The sequence below is a fragment of the Camelus ferus genome, chromosome 3, assembly GCF_009834535.1.
Source record: "Camelus ferus isolate YT-003-E chromosome 3, BCGSAC_Cfer_1.0, whole genome shotgun sequence".
Lineage (NCBI taxonomy): Eukaryota > Metazoa > Chordata > Mammalia > Artiodactyla > Camelidae > Camelus > Camelus ferus.
In genome coordinates this window covers 63186810-63204603 of record NC_045698.1, presented here as the reverse complement: position 1 = coordinate 63204603, position 17794 = coordinate 63186810, and positions in this window count along the sequence as shown.

The window sequence follows — 17794 nt, the reverse complement described above, 5'->3', positions numbered from 1 at the left end:
AATTTTAAAATAATTTACCTTCATCTTGCTTTCTGGGCACCTATCTTTTAAAAAATCAAATTTGTTTTAAGAGAATACAGTTGTTAGATTACCATTTTAGAACTTAAAATGAAATCAGCCATTTCAAATTCACACACACACTACAATAGAAAAATTGCTCCTTTTATTCTAGCTAACAAAAAATACAACTGCAGCATTTGGCCAGCCAGTGTGGAGTTTAGAGAATTATTTAAATAAAATTGGATTTTATTTTAATACTTTCTCTTAATAAACTCATGTTATCTAACAGGCTAAGTCTTGCTGTGCTGGTACATCCTACCAAACCTGGAAATGGCTAAGTGCCTTTGGATATGTTTAAAGTCTCAAATCACCTTTTTTCTTTCTGCCTTCCTCTATACTTTGTACAAGAACTGATGATTACGTTACCTTGAAATATTAGAACACTTTAAGGAGGAAACCATCCTATTAACCAGTTAACACTGCTGTCTGACTAAGCAGTACAGGCTGGGAAATAGGGTAGAACCATCCTCGTAGAGGACTGTTTAAACTGTACATCCATGAGCGTTATTTTCCATATTCATGGGGAGAAAAAAATTCCGAACCGAAGTTCTCGGTTTCTCTTCCCTTTTTCACACCTGACCTCGGTTTGGGTACAGCGAAACGAAGCCGCGTTCTTCCCAGCACCATGGACAGCACTCAGCGCGCTCCCTCCCTCTCCCCTCGGCAAGAACTCCGAAGTTCCGGCCCTCGCCTAATTTCCTCTCTCCGACCACTCCCTCACCATTGGAAACTGGCACTCGAAATCTTAGGACCCGAGCCCAAAGCGACAATGGGTTTCAAAAGTATACTGTCTGTGCGTGGAGAGTCCTGTTTGCTCCATGCCGGGTGTTAACCAGAGCGCCCTAGAGTTGACACACCATTTGCCTGCTCCCCGAATTTGCGTCTATTTTATAATGAAAGCAGCGCCACTCTCAGTCATTTTTGTGGTAGAAGTCTTAACCCCACAACTTTTCTTTGGCCAACTTTTCACCATCACCCCTTAGCTGGCCAGAGCTGTATGGGCACCGGTTTAAGAGCTCTATATCGTGAGCCCATTCTCCCTGGGCTGGTGATCTCAGCCGCGAGAGACCTGTGATCCAAGAGATGTGCCTCCAGATCCCCCGGGCCCTGGGTCCCACAGCTCTGTCGGTAGCTAGAGCCGTCTCACCGATCGAGTGCGCCCAGGTACTAGTTAATTACCGCCGCGAGGCAGGTGGCTGTGCAGCGAGCGCCCCGCCGGCGGCCCGCTTAAGAGTCTGACAGCAACTTATCTGACAGCACTAAAAAGGGGGCGCATCTGGCTCAGTACCGACCACCACCTCTTCTCCTACTTTCAGACCTTAACTCCAAGCTCCAATTTCCGTGCGTCTCCCTCTCTTCTTTACGGGCTAGGCAAAGCACAATAAAGGAAGATCACTTTCTTGTGGTATCATTTTCATTCATGGTCTCCCTGCAACATTTAAGTCACTAATCTTAAGACAAAACTAGTTTTTAAAGATTTCAAATTACATCTTGCTTTATTGAAACTTGCCTCACTTGTTGGACTTTGAATGAAATCTTTTCCCTCCCTCTGGAACCCTATTCTAATCATCTACTCTCTCGAACCGACCTTGAGGACGGAAGTATTACGTTTAGAGCAGGCGAGACGACTAAAAACAAATTTCTATTACATATCGATTGTACAAAAATAGTTTCAAGTCAACTTAATCCAAACTTAACCAGAAACGTCCAGTAAAGTGAAAAAGAGAGAGAACACTGGTATCTTAAAGTAAGGGTTTCTTTCCTATAAAATAGCCTCGATAAACCGATTTCAAAATTACTTCTGTACAGTAAGATGGATAACAATACATTTCAGGATAAAATTATTTTCTATTTGGCATAGTATTACAATGAAAACTTTCCATGAATTCCTCAGTTTAACAGTAATTCTGCTTCAAAACACCGTATTTTTCTATCCTGTAAGACACACAAATATCTTTTTAAATATTTTGTATGTTAACAATTTAGTCTGCTTTCTCATATACTGCTGCTTACACCAAATTTTTGTCCCTTTTTTAGTGTGGAAAGTCACTGCTGAGTTATCCCCAAAGATAATTTTTTCTCATAGTCTGGTTATTTTTGCGGTCTCAAGAGTCGTTTTGCCCAAATACTAAGGCAAGTCCGTGCTAGCAAAGAAACTCGGCTATGCCAGGAGCTATTTAAACTAGCCTCACACCCCTCCTGTGAAAACTAGGGGGACGGGAGATGCTGCCTGGCAGCTGAAGCGTGCAGGGGAGCAAAGGGGACCTGTTGAATAACAGTAACTTGGAGACTCGCATATTCTAGACTAGGATGCACCTCTCAGTTGTTGAAACTACAGCTGAAATATCTCCATGGTATATTTTGGGGGAGCTTATTCCATGAACTGAGCTTCCATCTTTGGATAAATGAATATTTCATTCTTACCTTCCGGAGGTTCAGGAGCAAGAAATGGGAATCAGGTCTGGGGAAGGACGTGGGGCTTTCCCCCGTTGGTGCAGGCAGTTGTGGAGATTAGGGTGGAATAGATGGCAGTTACTGAACTCCTGGGTGCCTAGCATTCGTTCCCTTAACCAGGCTTTTGGGCAATTTCTTTCCTTCCATGGGGATATCCCTTATGACCTGGGCACAGGGTGGCTAAAATCTCTATTTAATTAGTCAGGAACTTAAAAAAAAAAAGTATTTTGACACAACTTCAGAATGACTTTTCTGGGTTATTCTAAGCAAATCAGAAACTCCCAGACCCAGGTGGGACCACTTTGTCAGAGAAAAATGTGGAGAAAAGAAGTACAGGAAAACTCATTTTTAAAAACAGATCAATCAAGACACTGAGTGATACTGATTAGGTCCCCCTGGAAGGAGCTTCTCCAACAAAGTTTGCTCATCATCTGTGTATACTGGAAGAAACTTTAAACCATTTTACAGTATGGATAGCCATCCCTATCCCCATCCAACTTTTTCTTTAATTCCAGTCCCACACTTGAATAGGAATTCTGTTGTCCTATCCTTTTTTTCCTCCTTCAAAGTCTTCTGAAATAAGTTTTCTTGTCTCTTACCCATTTGTCAATGTCAAATGTACACTGCCTATTTAGTTAAAGAAGTGTGTATTTCATATGTTATAAAAGAACAGGCTTCTTTATTTGGTTTCTTGGAAATCAATAATCTCTTAAACACTTTCCAAGACCCCTTGGGGAAGGGAGAAATGTATACAATAACTACCAAACGTCAACATGACAATATTGGTTAAAATCTGCAGGATGATCATTCGAATACGGGCAGGTAATAGGGAACGACTTTGGGTTCCCGAGATGACATAGGAAGGGACCCAAGGTGTCTGATGCCAGGCTCCATCCTCTGCAACTTGCCTGGGGAGCTAGCTATCTTGAAGAATCGGGAGTTAATTCTAAACTTGCTTACAAGACATCTTAATAGCCAGGCTGGTCTTCAAATAATTCAGCTGGGAGATGGCTGGGTGACCACAGGGAGTTTGCAAAGGACAGTTACCCCCATTAAAAGAAGCATCATGATTTCAGTCTTTCCTGACATAATTAAAGGCTTGGGTAATGCTCTCTTATTTTGTCTCATGCTGTGGGGAAGAAAAAATACCTACTCCTCTGGCGACTAAAACTTTAAAGAAACTTTAAAATAAATCCAAGAGTTAAATTTCTGCTCTTTAAAGTTAGTCTGTAGGTGACAAAGTAGACAAAGCGTTAAGAGCAACTGAGCTACACGTTAGCTGCCCAGCAGCCTCACATTACAGAGGAGAATGCGCCTAGGGTTCAACTTACCCAACTCTTAAAACTATACATGTCCCTAGAATGTAATACCTGATTGGATTAAATTTGCAGGAGATTCTAAACCAAGCTCTCAAGAAGGTAATAAAATATATGAAATCTCTTGAGTAAACGGTTGGGAGGGATTTGTAAGCGTTTCAGGATCCAGTGATCCACTGGAAGCATAGCACACTCAAATTTGACTTTTTATGATCAACTTTCAACCCTGAGAAAACGAGAGCCATTTGCCTAACTTAATCTAGAACATATGTTTGCACCAGTAGCAGGTTTTTTTGGTGTGTGGCTGGGGCTGATCAAGTTGTAAATTTTCCGCTTTAGGTTTTCAGCGCCTGCTAGTTTCAGCCTAACACCTAGAGAGAGACTTTGCGGAGTTCTCCACCAAAGCAGCCAAGGTTCGACAAAAGGTTTCCCAACCACACAGCTCTGAATGTTACTGCTTCTCCCAAAGATGGGACATTCTAAACAAATTAGTTCTCTAAATCCTAAATGCAAGTAGCAAGTTAAACTCTCTTTTGTTAAATTGTTTGTAAAATATCTACACAGAAACTTTTTTCCCATCTGCCTTCCTCACCTGCAACCTATTCCTTAAGGGACATACGATGGTATGAGAGCGGTGGGTACTGTGAAATTGACATCTTCATTCGACAAAACAAGATACATTTTCTTTTGGCTCATCTTAATTTTTTTCCATCAGAAACTTAGAACTATTGATTTTCTGTCTCTTTGTGCTTCAGCACAAAGGAGTTTTAAAGAAGTATTTTGAATATCTGGGAAGAATCACCTAGTGATTAAAATTATACATTAGGATCCACAAGTCACACTTCACCAGGTTTATGGTAGCTTTTATTACTAATATTAAAACACATTTCTTTGTGGCCATGAATTTTAGTATTTGGGCTTTAAACAAATTATAATACTTTTCAACCAATGAATGACATACCATAATGATAAATGAAAGTAGTAAGTTCCCTAAGATTAGCTGAATTCATCCTAAAATGGAAAAGGGTAGTGGGGGGGGGGGTCGGGAGGTGGACTCTTGGTGGTAAGCCTCAAGGACTGTAAATAACCATCTGAATCTGCTGATTTATCTTTTTCCTGAAAACCTCAATCACATTACTGGAGGAAAAGTTACTAACGTGCTTTTTGAAATGCATCAGAATGAGTAACTGAGCCATAAATGTGCCCTAAATTAAGGTGCAAAGTTTCACTCAATTTTATTATTCTATGGATTAATGTGGGCAGCTCCCACCTGGGCACTACCTTAATCAAAAAGTGAACAAGGGTGACAAAAACAAGGGCAGTAACAACATTACCAGCACTCTGCTAATCAAATGCCCACAACTAGTTGAGAACGGTGCTAAAAAGCCGTTTTAATTCTGAAATGGAAAGTCCTGAGACACCGAGCGCCATCTAGCAAGCAAAGTTAGAATCAGAGTCCAGCACAGAGCACAGAGCGACCAGGGAATTGGGAGGTAAAGGAGAACTTCAAGATGCACTCGCTACGACTTGACCACTGGCCCAGTCTCACCTGAGCCCAGCACTTCCTTCAGGTTTCTGCTCTTCGCCCCACCGGCCAGCTCAAACAGACTTAACTACTGAGGTGAGACCGACCCTTTCTGCCTCCAGCTAAGGCTAAAGGACAGCTCCTCACAGGGTTGCTTATTGTCTTTAATTAGAACAAGCTGCCTCTCCCTTCTCACCACCCCCAGCTCCAAAACCAGCGCAGCGTTTACCTCATTCTGCACCTTCTTCTCCAGATGGGGACAAAGAGCGGTGCCTGAAAGGCTCACCTTGGGCTGACATGACTCCCAGAACTTCAGCGCAGAGGAAAGCACATCGCTGGGAAAACCTAGCAGGATTTGAGAAGTCATTCTGAGTTTGTCTCCTGACAGGCGATTCGAGCTCTCTCTGAGTGGCATAAGACACACATTTCCTTAACAAGCCACGGCCGGTCACAGAAACTGAATGCTGCCCTCAAAATATAAATAATATAACTTTATTCTTCCCCAGGCAACCGGGTCTTTGATAATTCCTTTGGCTGAAGAAAAGTCAAAGGTAGACAGCCAGGATGCTGCCAAATATCCCTGTTAGTTTGTAGCTTAAGGGGGAAAACAGCACTTTTCCTATCTTTGGGGTTTGAATGAGGTTCCCTAATTATATGAATATTCTGTGGAAATGGGCTAACAAAACAGCTTCTGAGACTGATATGAAGAAAGTAAAGAATTTGCTGGTTTCTGTATAGGCAAGAACCCCATGTTTTTCTTTTAAACCAGTCGATCTGAATTCAAAAGACTAAGGGGTCCATCTCGGTAATACATATGTTTTCAAAGTACTTCTGTTGAGTCTTTCTGGAATTTCACTTTAAGACTGGTGGGGGGAGGAATCCAGTGCAGTTCATGTTAGCCTTAAACTACTCCTAATTTCCTGCTATTGAATATTGTCTTTGTAATAACTCATTGATTCACATTGTTCTTAGAATACAGAGCCAGAGCTTGTGTTTTCTATTGTTCTGCCCCCTACCCCAACCCCACACATACAAAGTTTCCCAATGAAATGTTTTGTAAAAAAAAAAAAAAAATTAAGAAGCCAAAAACCAAAACAAAAAACCAAGCAAACAAAAAACCTTAGAAAATGAATATTAAAATATCCCAGTTAAGTGCTACTCCAATCTCAGGTTTGCTTCTCAGTGAAAACAAGCATAATAGATAGGAAATAACAATTCTCCTTATTTTCTACTCTGCTATTTACCGTGCAAAACCACCACACTGAGAATAAAGAGATAATAGGCTCAATGTGCTCATTAAAATATCTCCACAGGTTATAGTAGTTACAGAAAAAAATCCCACAAAAACCATAACCCACCCAAAACCCCTAAGCCAATGAAAAGAGGATGTCAGAGCTTATCCAACAATTTACAAAACATCTAAAACATTTCTATGAAACCTCCTTGTCTCCTTCTGCCTGAAAACATATGTAAAGATCTGAGGGTGGAAAGTGGATACACTTCACACTGCCTCTCCTGCCCCTCTTCCTCTCTGAAGTTCAGGGAAGTTCCCAGGCCAGTCTTGCCTCGGATCACAATAAAATTTTAACTTTTTTGTTGTTGGTGGTGTCTGGTTAAATAGCACATTTCTCCCATCAAGGTCTTCTTAAACACAGAAACTTCGCCTAGACAGGGTACCCAGCTGTTTAATTTAACATTGATTTATTGCTTTTAAAAGTAAATTTACACACATGCCAGCAGCGCTCCGTTTTGTTTCCCCAGACTCTGAGATTTATTTTCTACTTAGCGCTTGTCTGACAAAACAATGTCCTTTAACTTTATTACACATCGATGAGGAAATCTGTCTTATTTTTGTTCAGATTTATTGCTGTGTTGCTTGTGGGGACTTTTGTGATCCAGAAAGGCTGGGGTCCAAAAATAAATAGAAAATTAAACAGAGTTGCTCACGAAGTAATAGTCAAAAACCTAGAATATGGCCCAGCATATTCTGACCTGCTGGGGGGTGACTTGGGCTGGAGGATGGTGAGCACAGTTACTCAAGAAGAAAATTAATTACTTTAGTGGGTAAATAGCATTTGAAAGCAAAGTGGCCAAACCTGGGTTCTATAAGGTCTCCAAGTTCTTGGTTAAAACGTATTTGGAATTAGAGGGCAGGGAGGTGCAGCTGCAGGAGCCCCAACCCACAGCCGCCTTACCTCCGTGCAGAACTCCCAATTATCACATGTTTGTGATGACTGAGCCCAAGGGAATTAAGATGGACTTTGAAGCAGCTTTTACGGTACACTTCATCTACATTTGGGTTTTCTTTAGTTCTCATTAAAAGGGCCACTTTCTTCTTTTCATTGATATACTGTCTTTGTGTCCTTCATTTCACACTCTTTAAAAAAGTTCTCTCATCAGATCAAGTGCAAAAAAGGAGGGATGACATAATAACCATCATAATCATGATAACAACAACAAACAACTGGTACTGTGGGTTTAAATCTTTTTTTTTTTTTTAAGAGGAAGGTGTTCTCATCTATAAGGCATGGTCCTCCAACAACAATTTTTTTAAGAGCTGGGGTTGATAATGCAGATACTAAAAGTGTTTCTAAGATTGAATTATAAATACAGGCAGGCTTTAAAAACCCGTGTGTGTGTGTGTGTGTGTGTGTGTGTGTGTGTGTGTGTGTGTGTGTGTGTGTGTAGCTTTCCTCTCCCAAGCTTATTTCTCACAGGCATCTAACACCTTAGAGGTGTTCATAAGGACACTCCCTTTTCTAGTAAGAAGTGAAGATGTGATAGGTTTTGTTATTGGGGTGAGGAAAAACTTAGTAAGATACTCTCTCTCTTTCCCTCACAAACATATCGTCTTTAACTGAAGACCCCTGTCTGAGAGCTTGACTTACCACTCTGGCCAGTGAGTCCACAAAAACCTGTTAAAATGTTTTCAGTAATTTTTACCAACCCAAGATTTCTTAAAGTTAATGGATCATTCTCTCTTGAAACACATCAAGACACGTTTGCACACGTACTTCCTACCTTAAAAAGAAAGAAAGAAAAAGACAAGAAAAAAGAAAGACCTGTCTTTAAAAGGGGGGGAGGGGAGTCACTCTGCGAAACCTTGAAAATTCTCCTATTCATATTAGACGCTCCCCTCCTCAGCCCGTTTGCTCTTTGAAAAGGACTCCTGTCACTCAGAAAAGAGCTATTTCTTCGACCTCCTCCCCATCCACCCACAGCCGGCCCCCCTCAGCCTCGCAGCCAGGCCCCGGCCCACCCCGCGGCCCTCCCCGCACACACAGTTTCTTCCAAGTGCTTTTCAAGTAAGAGCTGGAGAGATGAGAGGAGCGGCTTCCCCAACGCGGAGCCAGACAAGTACTTCTGTGCTCCTCCCGGAGGAGTGCGGCCCGGCGCAGCCAGCGCGAGGCCGGCCGCGCTTTTTATGCCCGGAAGCCACCCGGCACCCTGGGTCGGCGCCCCTCCCCGCGGGACCCGCGCCGCGGCGCTCGGGCCTGTCACGTGCCCGCGCCCCGCGCCCCACGGAGCCCTTTGTTCAGCCCCGGGTGCCCACGCACGGCCGCAGCGGCTGGGCGGTGCCGCCGAAAGGATGCTCCGGGAGGACTGCGGGGCCGGCCCGGCTCGGCTCGGCCTCCGCTCCCTGGGACGGCCCCCAAACACCTTGGGCGGACGCCCCGGGCATTGAGCAAATCAAGACTCAAGGCACTTTGGGGGAAGCGGACCCGAGCTACCCCCCAGGTTTCAACCCAAAGGCACAAAGGAGGGTGGGGGGCCCAGGGAGGGCGCGCCTCCGCACAGGGGTGTAACCACTGCACTGACTTCCCTCCTCCTTTCCATTCCGCCTCACCAGTTTCTGGTCTTTTTTTCTGCTCTCTTACCCTCTGCCACGCTCAGAAGCTCAGTGGGTGGGAGTGTGTGTGCAAAGGTGGTTGTGTGTGTGTGTGCAGCTAGGTGGAAATTTCATAAGAATATGCTCGACACTTACAAACTTGCCAGGATGGGGGAGTATGCTCTCCAGTAAATGCACTGGTGGGAGAGTTTAAGCGACTTATTTGGGAGGAAATAGGGGGTCAGATTTGGTCTAAGTGGAACATCTGCAAAACATTCAAGCAGCTTATTCAACAAAGAATCTAGCCATTTATTGTAGAAATAATAAAAAGCCACTAATGATTATGGTTCCCACCCCTTCCCCCAAAAGGCCAAATCCTAATGAAATAATTCAAAGGTAGGCCTCATTTCCTAATAGTGGAATTAAACAACAACAAAAAAGAGCCCAGCTAAACTTTCCAGCTCTGCCTTCTTAAGGGCCTGGGAACCTTGCTGAGAAATTAGGTAAATAAAAGGCAAGTTGGAATTTCTGTTGAGCTCAGGCTGCAGCGCCTTGATTTGCACAGAGTTATGCCTAGATACACAATTAAATTACAGTAAATTCCTCTTTAAATAATAAAATTTGGAAGACTTCAGAATTCGAAGATGTCTGGGGTTAAGTAGCTTTTAAACCGTCAGTTTTAAATGGCTTCTGCAATGAGTACGCTACCTTTAAATCCTAAAACCATTATAAATATGCTATACATCTGGGTGCCAGTTTATCTCTCCATATTTCTTTTTAAAATGAGAAAAGCATTCATAAAAAGCTACTTGGCACACTTTATTTTCGGAAAGCAGATGTTAATTTTTTCACGTATCATTTTATGACCAAGTACATGTGTAACGTTGGAAAGCATCCAGAACGCCTCTATTATTTGCTAAATGACTGTTAGTTGAGGCACATTATCCTCAGCCTAACCACGGTACAGGTTATATCAATAAAGTAAACATCTGTGGGGTTTTTTTTTTAAACCAGGGGGTGGGGGTTTAAAGAGTTACTCTAAACGAGGGAAGGAAGAAAAAAAGAGTTTGGGCAAGAAGAGCACACCTGCGTTGTAGCAAATAGGATATTTATATTGTGCGGTGCAAAACAAAGTCCCTGAGTCGGGCACTCGGGGGTATTTACATGGCGGGAGATAAAGTTGAAAGCCTTTCCTGGTGTGCCAAATGGGATTCTCCCTGGGGCCTTCTGCGTCGCAAGATAACAGGTACTGAGCGCTCCTGGCGGCGTCGGGCCTCCGCCCGCCGCACCCCCCACCCCACCCCACCCCGAGCCAGCCCCAGGCCCAGCCCGACTCCAGCCCGACTCGAGCCCGGCGCTCGGGCTCTAGGAATTCCCAGGCACTGCGGAAATTTCAGCGGGGTTCCCAGCCTAGAAATCTGCTCGCGAAGCGTCCTCATTTGCCCTGCGTCGCTCGAGGACGCCGGCGCCCGGGATAAGCCAGTGGCGTGATAATTAATGGAATACAATATTTATGGTCGGATGTATTGACTCTGAGGCAAGAGCGCCGTGTAGACAGTCCGTGGGGGTCTGACAAACAGGGGGTGAATGAACAAGCATAATGACCGCAGCACTTCTGTGTATCCGGTTTACTCACTTAAACCCGAGGTATGTAACGTCGTGATAAATATTAACATCCACCTAGACAGCCCTGCCGTCCTCCTCAGCTCTCCCTTCCCGAGCGCTGCCCTTTTACGAAAAGGCCAGAGAGGAGGGCTTTTTTTTTTTTTAACATAAAATGCTGCAAATATGAAAAATAGGTCACCAATAAAATTGGTCTCAGCATGGAGCGTAATTGCAACAAAGTGCCGCCGAGTAAAATCGAGGAGTGAGCTGGCTGAGGCGGCACAGTCGCGAACCATCTGGTGTATATTAAAAGTGGTGCTGTAAATATTGCTGAGAGCTAATGCATTATCGGCTTCTATAAGTGCACAGGGCCTGTAAGCTTTCCATATGTTAGAATATGTAGATCGGGGGAGAGTAGAGAAAGGTGTCCTATCAATCACCGGCTTCCAAAGCATTGTTTTGCCCACTCTTCATGGAATTTTGGCCGAAAGTGTAGAATATTGATTCTCATCCTCTCCTCCCCACCCCCTTCCCCTATCCCTCTCCCTCGGCTTGCTTTTTCTCTCTTTCTCCAGCTCTTTCTCCCAGCTCCCTCCTTCCTTCCCCTCCTTCTCGCTCCCTTCTCTCCAAGGGGATAGGACGGGAATTGCTGACGTCACTTCACATCAGTAAAAGAGAGTAACTGTTTCAGAGAGAGGGAGAAAAAATTCATCTGTTTTTCATCAGGGCTAAAGTTTTGCCTTTTTAATAGAAATGAGCTGCCCAGCCTGAGTACTCCTTCTGTTTTGAAGCTTGGGGCGGGGGGGGGGGGGTGGTGGAAGAGATTGGGAGGTGTTCTTCATCTCAGGAGCTGAATCATACCATAAGTGGTTCTAATGCCAGAATCAACTCAAATAGATGGAACTAATTAAAATAAGATGCAAAGATGATGTGTCTTCTAGAGAAGATTTCACGTCCACACCTCTTAGGCAACTTTTGCCAAGGAGGTTGGAGGGCTCCTGGCTCCCTGACACTTCTGCTTTGAGTCCTGGAACTTCTTCCCTCCTCACTGGTTCCTCTTTTCATAATTCCACCCCCCACATACCGAAACCACCACACACAGCACAGCTAATAATTTTCCTGCTGTCACATTACTTTTCTAGGGAAAACAGTTAGAGTCCTCCTTTTCCTGGTGATACCCCACATTCAAGAATTTACTATAATTACCCCTCATCTCCTCTGAGTACCCTCCTCCCATATCTCTCAGCTACAAATTTTCACTCAAATCTTCTGCAAGGAAATTTCCCTACATTGTGCCACAGATCATTTTCTCTCTCCCAAAGTTGTCCTTGTCTCTTCCATTCTTCCTATTCCATGTCATCCTCCCCTTCCTCTCCACCTCTCCCTCTTGTGCACACACAGTACAAACCTCCAGCACTTCCAGTGTGGATAAACTTGCTGGTCATGACAACCCAAGTTCAATCAGCAAATAAATAAAACTCTTACTTTTCTTTTGGCTGCCGGCTGCATTCCCCCTCTGGCCGTTGCCTCCTTTAATTATAGGAGCTATATTTCTTCCCTGGGAGACATTCGAGGGGATTTTTAGTTGGAAACTCGTTTCTGCTCAGTTATTTTGGAGCCAGGACCAGTGAGTGAGTGGCCCCGTACCCAGAGGCTTTGAGTGAAGTGCAGATTGAGACATATCGAGTTCCCTCTAAAAGGATCATTTCATGTGGGAGGTTGGACACAAAGTTTGCACTCGTGACTGGCATTCCAGTGAGAGACATGCATATTTTAAAACAACAAAGCAAGCTGGAAAGAAGGCTTAGGGGAGGGGGAAAAACTTGGAAAGAAGTTACTAAGTGACAAACATCTGTCAACATGGGATAATTTGTACACTCCAATGTAAAACTATCTGCCACGTTTGATAGAGTTCAAGGCACTGGATCTAGGAGAGCAGAGTGGATGCATATTTACCCCTGTGAGAGATGGTTAAGAGACCCCCCCCCAACAGGTGTAAGGTGATTAAAGTTGCACAAATGAGTATAATTTTTAACTGTTTCTTGGAAGAGTGGAGGCCTCTAAAATTGCTTATTTCTGGTAGTTAATAGAAAATTAGATCCCACTTAATTTTGAAAGATGTGCTTTATTCAAACAACGAAGAGTGATTAAGTAATAAGCAGGACATTTATTATAGAAAATAAAATGAGCTTTATCATGATAAAAACAAAAGCAAGCGGAAAAAAGAAGAGAAAAATCTCAGACAACCCCTGGTTGCTATATGCTAGAAATCTTTAACTACAAGTACCAGTTTTACATGTGTATGTGAGCCAAACATATAAACATCCACCTCGCTGAGTGTCAACAAGGAGAAATGGCAAAATATTTTCATAGGATTTTCTCTCTCATTTAAGCTTGGAGTTTCAACAAGCATATTACACTTGGAGAAAGAAAATCAAAAAAGTTTCTTTTTTAGGAGGGAAGTTTTTAAAAGCAGAGTAAAAGATAGGGCAAGATCCTGGAACGTTTTTGGGTTTTCTTTTTTGTTTTTGTTTTGTTTGTATTTTTCAATACCCTGAATCTCCAACAACCACATGGAAGTTCAGGACCCAACTTCCACCCCAAGAAATCTTTTTCTCCTCCAGATCTGAAGACAAAAGGATAGGAGGCCTGGTGGTGAGCGGGATATCTCTGTTAGTTGTCAGCGCAGGTCCATGGGTTAGGAATGCTAATGAGCCTCTTGGCCAGCTGAAGACTTGGTTCTCTCTCGCACACCCTGACGCTCACACACGCTCAGGCTCATGCATGCCGACTGACAAGCACAGAGACAGAGGCTCGTGCACGACCCTGTCTCTCTCCTTTTTCCTCTGAGCCCAGAGATCGATCGCTGACCCCACCGTTGGGCCAACGCTTTATTTATCTGGCTGCGCACTGATATTATCAGCCTTAAACGTTATATACAGCAAATGTCTTCCTAAATCAACACAATAGGATAGCTTGCAGAGACCAGCCTGGTCTGTCTTGAAGAAATCTCCCACTATGTCTCTCTCTCTCCCTCCCCTCCCTTACAGACACTATCTTTGCAACTGGGGCTGTTTTATACGCTGGACTTGGGGATTTGATCTCTTGCTTTCAGCTTGGTTGGAGGAGGCCTTAGCCAACTAGGAGATGGATAGACACATTATCCACCCATCACTGTGATCTCCATCAGGGGTTCCCTTGTCAGCCTGGATCCAACTGCCTAGACCTACTCTATTCACATGATCCGGATTTCTCAAAATTGGGGTAGAAGAGAAGGCGAGGGGTGGCGAATCAAGTGTGCAACCTTGCACTGTGTTAATTGTTTTCTTTCCTCTCAATTACATTCATAAACCTATTTTCTGCATTGCATGTTATTTCTTTGTGCTTCAAAATTGAAACCACGTGCAGCCTTCTGCCCATCCCCACACACAATAAATGCGCTGCCCCCTCCCCCAACCCATCACACAACTATTTACATCTTGGTTACTCACTCGGCGCTCCGGCCCGGAGAAGAAATTGGCCCCACGAGACTAGGTGAGGCTTTGTGAATGCATCTCTCAAATCCGTATCTCGGGCCCCCATCTCCGAAAGAGGCTCCTCGACTCCCCTCTCCCACCTCCCACCCCCTCCTCTCACAGGTGGTTGCGGCTTACTCTGGGAGAGATAGCGGGGAGGACATCCAGGCAGAAAGCCAGTTCCGCGGGGTCCGGCCAGGCCCACCCGCTGCCCGCCCCACACCCTGGCCTGCCGGCCGGCCGGCTGGGGTCAGCGGTGGCAGTGGCGGCGAGCTCGCCTCTGCTGGCCCCTGGTCCACGCGCGCTGGGTGCAGCAGAAACCGCGTAGGGAGCGACCGCTCCCCTGGGAGCATTCCAGACCCAGGTCCTCCCAGGCAAAGATGTCCCACCATAAATAAATAAATAAAGTCCAAACGGGGGAGGGGGAGCTGGAAAATGGATTCGCTGACAAGGAGAGATAATAAATGAGAGGCGCTTTCAGATAGATATCTCAGACGTGAAATTGCGCCCAGCTGGTTGTGTAAGCAAACAAATAGTTTCATGTTAGGAACTCTCAACTTGTGGCTTGATGAATAGAACACGACAGAGGTAAATGGGTCTTTAACTCATTTAGGAATACAACTCTTTGGCTTTCCAAGTAAAAGGCCCAGTGACGCCACGGAGCCCGAGCAGGCCCTCTAACAAGAGTTTTATTAGTTCCCACTTGTGTCTCCCTGCATACCCTCCCCACGCTCCTTCATCAAGGTTTCCCATGGCAGAGGCATTCAGGTGATTTGTTTTGAGGAATCCAGGAGCTTATGGAGGTGAGTCTGCCACTGCGGGGGATATAAGGACTGCCTGTAAGCGGAGGAGGAGCATTTTAAAAAATAAACTTTTGCACGCTCCAAGCAGACGAGCTCAGGTAGGCTTGGATGGAGGGGCCTCCAGACCCTCAGTGCAACTGAGCGCAAAGCTCGGCGGAGGGGTTCCCTTGGAGCGGACTAAGACCCTTGGCGGCTGCCAGAGATCGAGAGTGTGAACCCTCAAGAGGGGCAAAGCCCCGGAAGCCCAACGTTGTTCTGGCGGCCGGGAGGGAGGCCCTTCTCCATCTCCGTGCTTCCGCCAGGCCCGGTTGCAGTTTGGGTTGTGCGCTTGGGGCCAAAGTTCATATTTTAACTCCCTTGCGCCAGCCCTTGTCCCTTCCGTGGCAGATGAGGCTCAGCCAGGTTCCCCAGAGATTCCCGGAGGAGAGCAAGTCCCGAGACAGCTTTTTTGATGTTTTCAGCAAGACTGTGGCTAAAGTAGTTTAAATCGACTTCAAAGCCCCTAAAATTCTAAGTCGCCCAGCAAGTGTTTGGGTTAGAAATGGAAACGTTTGACTTTCATATGTCACAGGTAATTTCCAGAGAGAAGTCACCTTGTGTGTTCCGCTCTCCAGCTGTTAAGATGTATTTTCTCTGGCCCTGGGGGGCCTGTCGGTTCTCCCCCGCCCGGTTAGGCCAGCCCTACCCTGCCGAGTCCTTAGCGCTGCGCGCCCCCAGCTGACTGTCTGGCCTACCCCTTCCTGCCGCCTCATACCCGGGTCCCAGGGCTCCCCCTGGCGCTTGGCTCGAAGGTGGGCTCATTGCTCAGGGGCTTCCGGGCGGCCACCCATGCAGAGGAGGCTCCCACCTGCTTCACATGGCCTTCTGCCCAGTGGCTCCTAAGGTCTGAGGAAGCACAGGACACTGAGCGGTGTAGGGGGCAGCCCAACCTCGACTGGGGCTGCTCCTCCGCACTGCGAGGAGGCCTCAAGCCGCTCCGCCCTTAGTCCCCTGGCCGCAGCCACTGATCAGCCCAGCTGGGGAGCTTTTAGATGGCCCGGGGCAGAGACAACGCTTCCTGCTTGTCAGGAGGCTCAACTCGTGGCTCAGATGCCTCTGTCTCAGTTGCTAAACCTTCCCTTAGCGCGAGCAGATTCACGGGGCCGACTGCGTGCTCTGAGAGTGGAAAGTCTCAAGTCGGATCGCGGACAGCCTCTCCTTCTCTGCAGGGGCGCTCATGGTCCCTGAGTCCCTGGAAGGCTCCGTCTCTCTGAGACACACAGAGCCCTCTGAAGCTGAATGTCTCTCTGTGGATAATGCATGTGGGACTGCCCCAGCCACTACGGAGACAGCAGAGGAGAAACCCACTGCCTGCCGGACTCCAGAGGAGCCCGCCCAGCTCAGGAGGGGCGCATCTCTTGTCCTTCCCTTCTGCTCAGCCCCGAGGCCTCCTGGTTCCTAGACCAAACCTGTGAGGGAGTCTGTGAGGCAGTAGGAAGGCCTGGTCTTCTTTTGCTGTGCTAATCACCCCGGTCTTAGGCCCAGGTTTAGAAAGGTCGCTGGGATTTCTCAGGCTGTGGGCAACCCTCCTGACCCCTTTGGGCAAGAGCCCAGTTAGCACTGTCATCTCTGGGCCCTGGAACAAGTGCCTCCTACAGCCCAACCCTCCCATGCGCGGTGCCTGGTGCTTGGGCCTCCATATAGAAATTAATTGAAAAATACGTTTCCGACCTATGAAAATGTTTATCTGTTTTCATCAGAGGGATCACACTGTAATGAATATATTTACATCTCATTTCGAGAAAGGCAGGAAAGATCGGTGAGCGCTTGGAGGCAGCTCAGCTCCCCTCCCCCCGCCTTGCCCCAGCAGCAGCCTACCCCACCCCAATTCCCACACTCCCTGGGAGGGCTTCCTGAGACTTTCTGGGAGGAGGTTAGTAGTTAAATATGAGTTCTTCCTGCACTCCTCCAGCCTTGGGTGCCCAATCTGCAAGGAAGTCAGCCTAGAGTCAAAAACATTGCCCCTGGGTGTGGTGCAAAGGATGAAGCTCAGGGCCAGGTGGGATCTGCTGGAAGGCAGGAGAGCCCCAGCCACTGAGGGGCTCCACACCTTATACCCTCCATAGCCCAGCCACCCTATGGTATCAGCCCAGTCCCCAGGCGGACTTGCAGGGCTTCTTCACAGCGAGCATGGCATTGCCAGGCTGCACTGCTCCCAGAATATTAAAACTTTAGGTGGGTTAGAGCTTGTTAATGTATTTTTTTAAAGGTGGGGCAACCTGGAAACTTCTAGACAGCAAATTGAAAGCAAAACTTTGCCAACGACTTCTGAAAGGGAAGCTCTTGCCTCATCCAGACCTATTTGTGGCTGGGGGAGGGGGAAGAGGCGAGAGGTGTTATTTTAAAAGATCTGGCTTTATTAATATGTTAAGGAAACGCTCCCTTGGCAGTATGTGTTCTCTCAGTGCTGACTCGGATCCTATAAAACATTCATGCTCTGAAAGCTGTTAGAGAGAGCAGCCCCCCACGCACACCCAAGGAGAGACCTCAGTGGGAGGTTTCTGCCCTGAAAGGGCCACTAGAACTCAAATGTCACTTCTGGAAAGAATCTGCTCCAGCCTAACTCCTCAACTCCTAGGTTCTAGGTCCATACCCCTAAGTACCACAGTGGAGCCCTTCTGCCCACCCAACAGAGCCTGAGGGCCCTC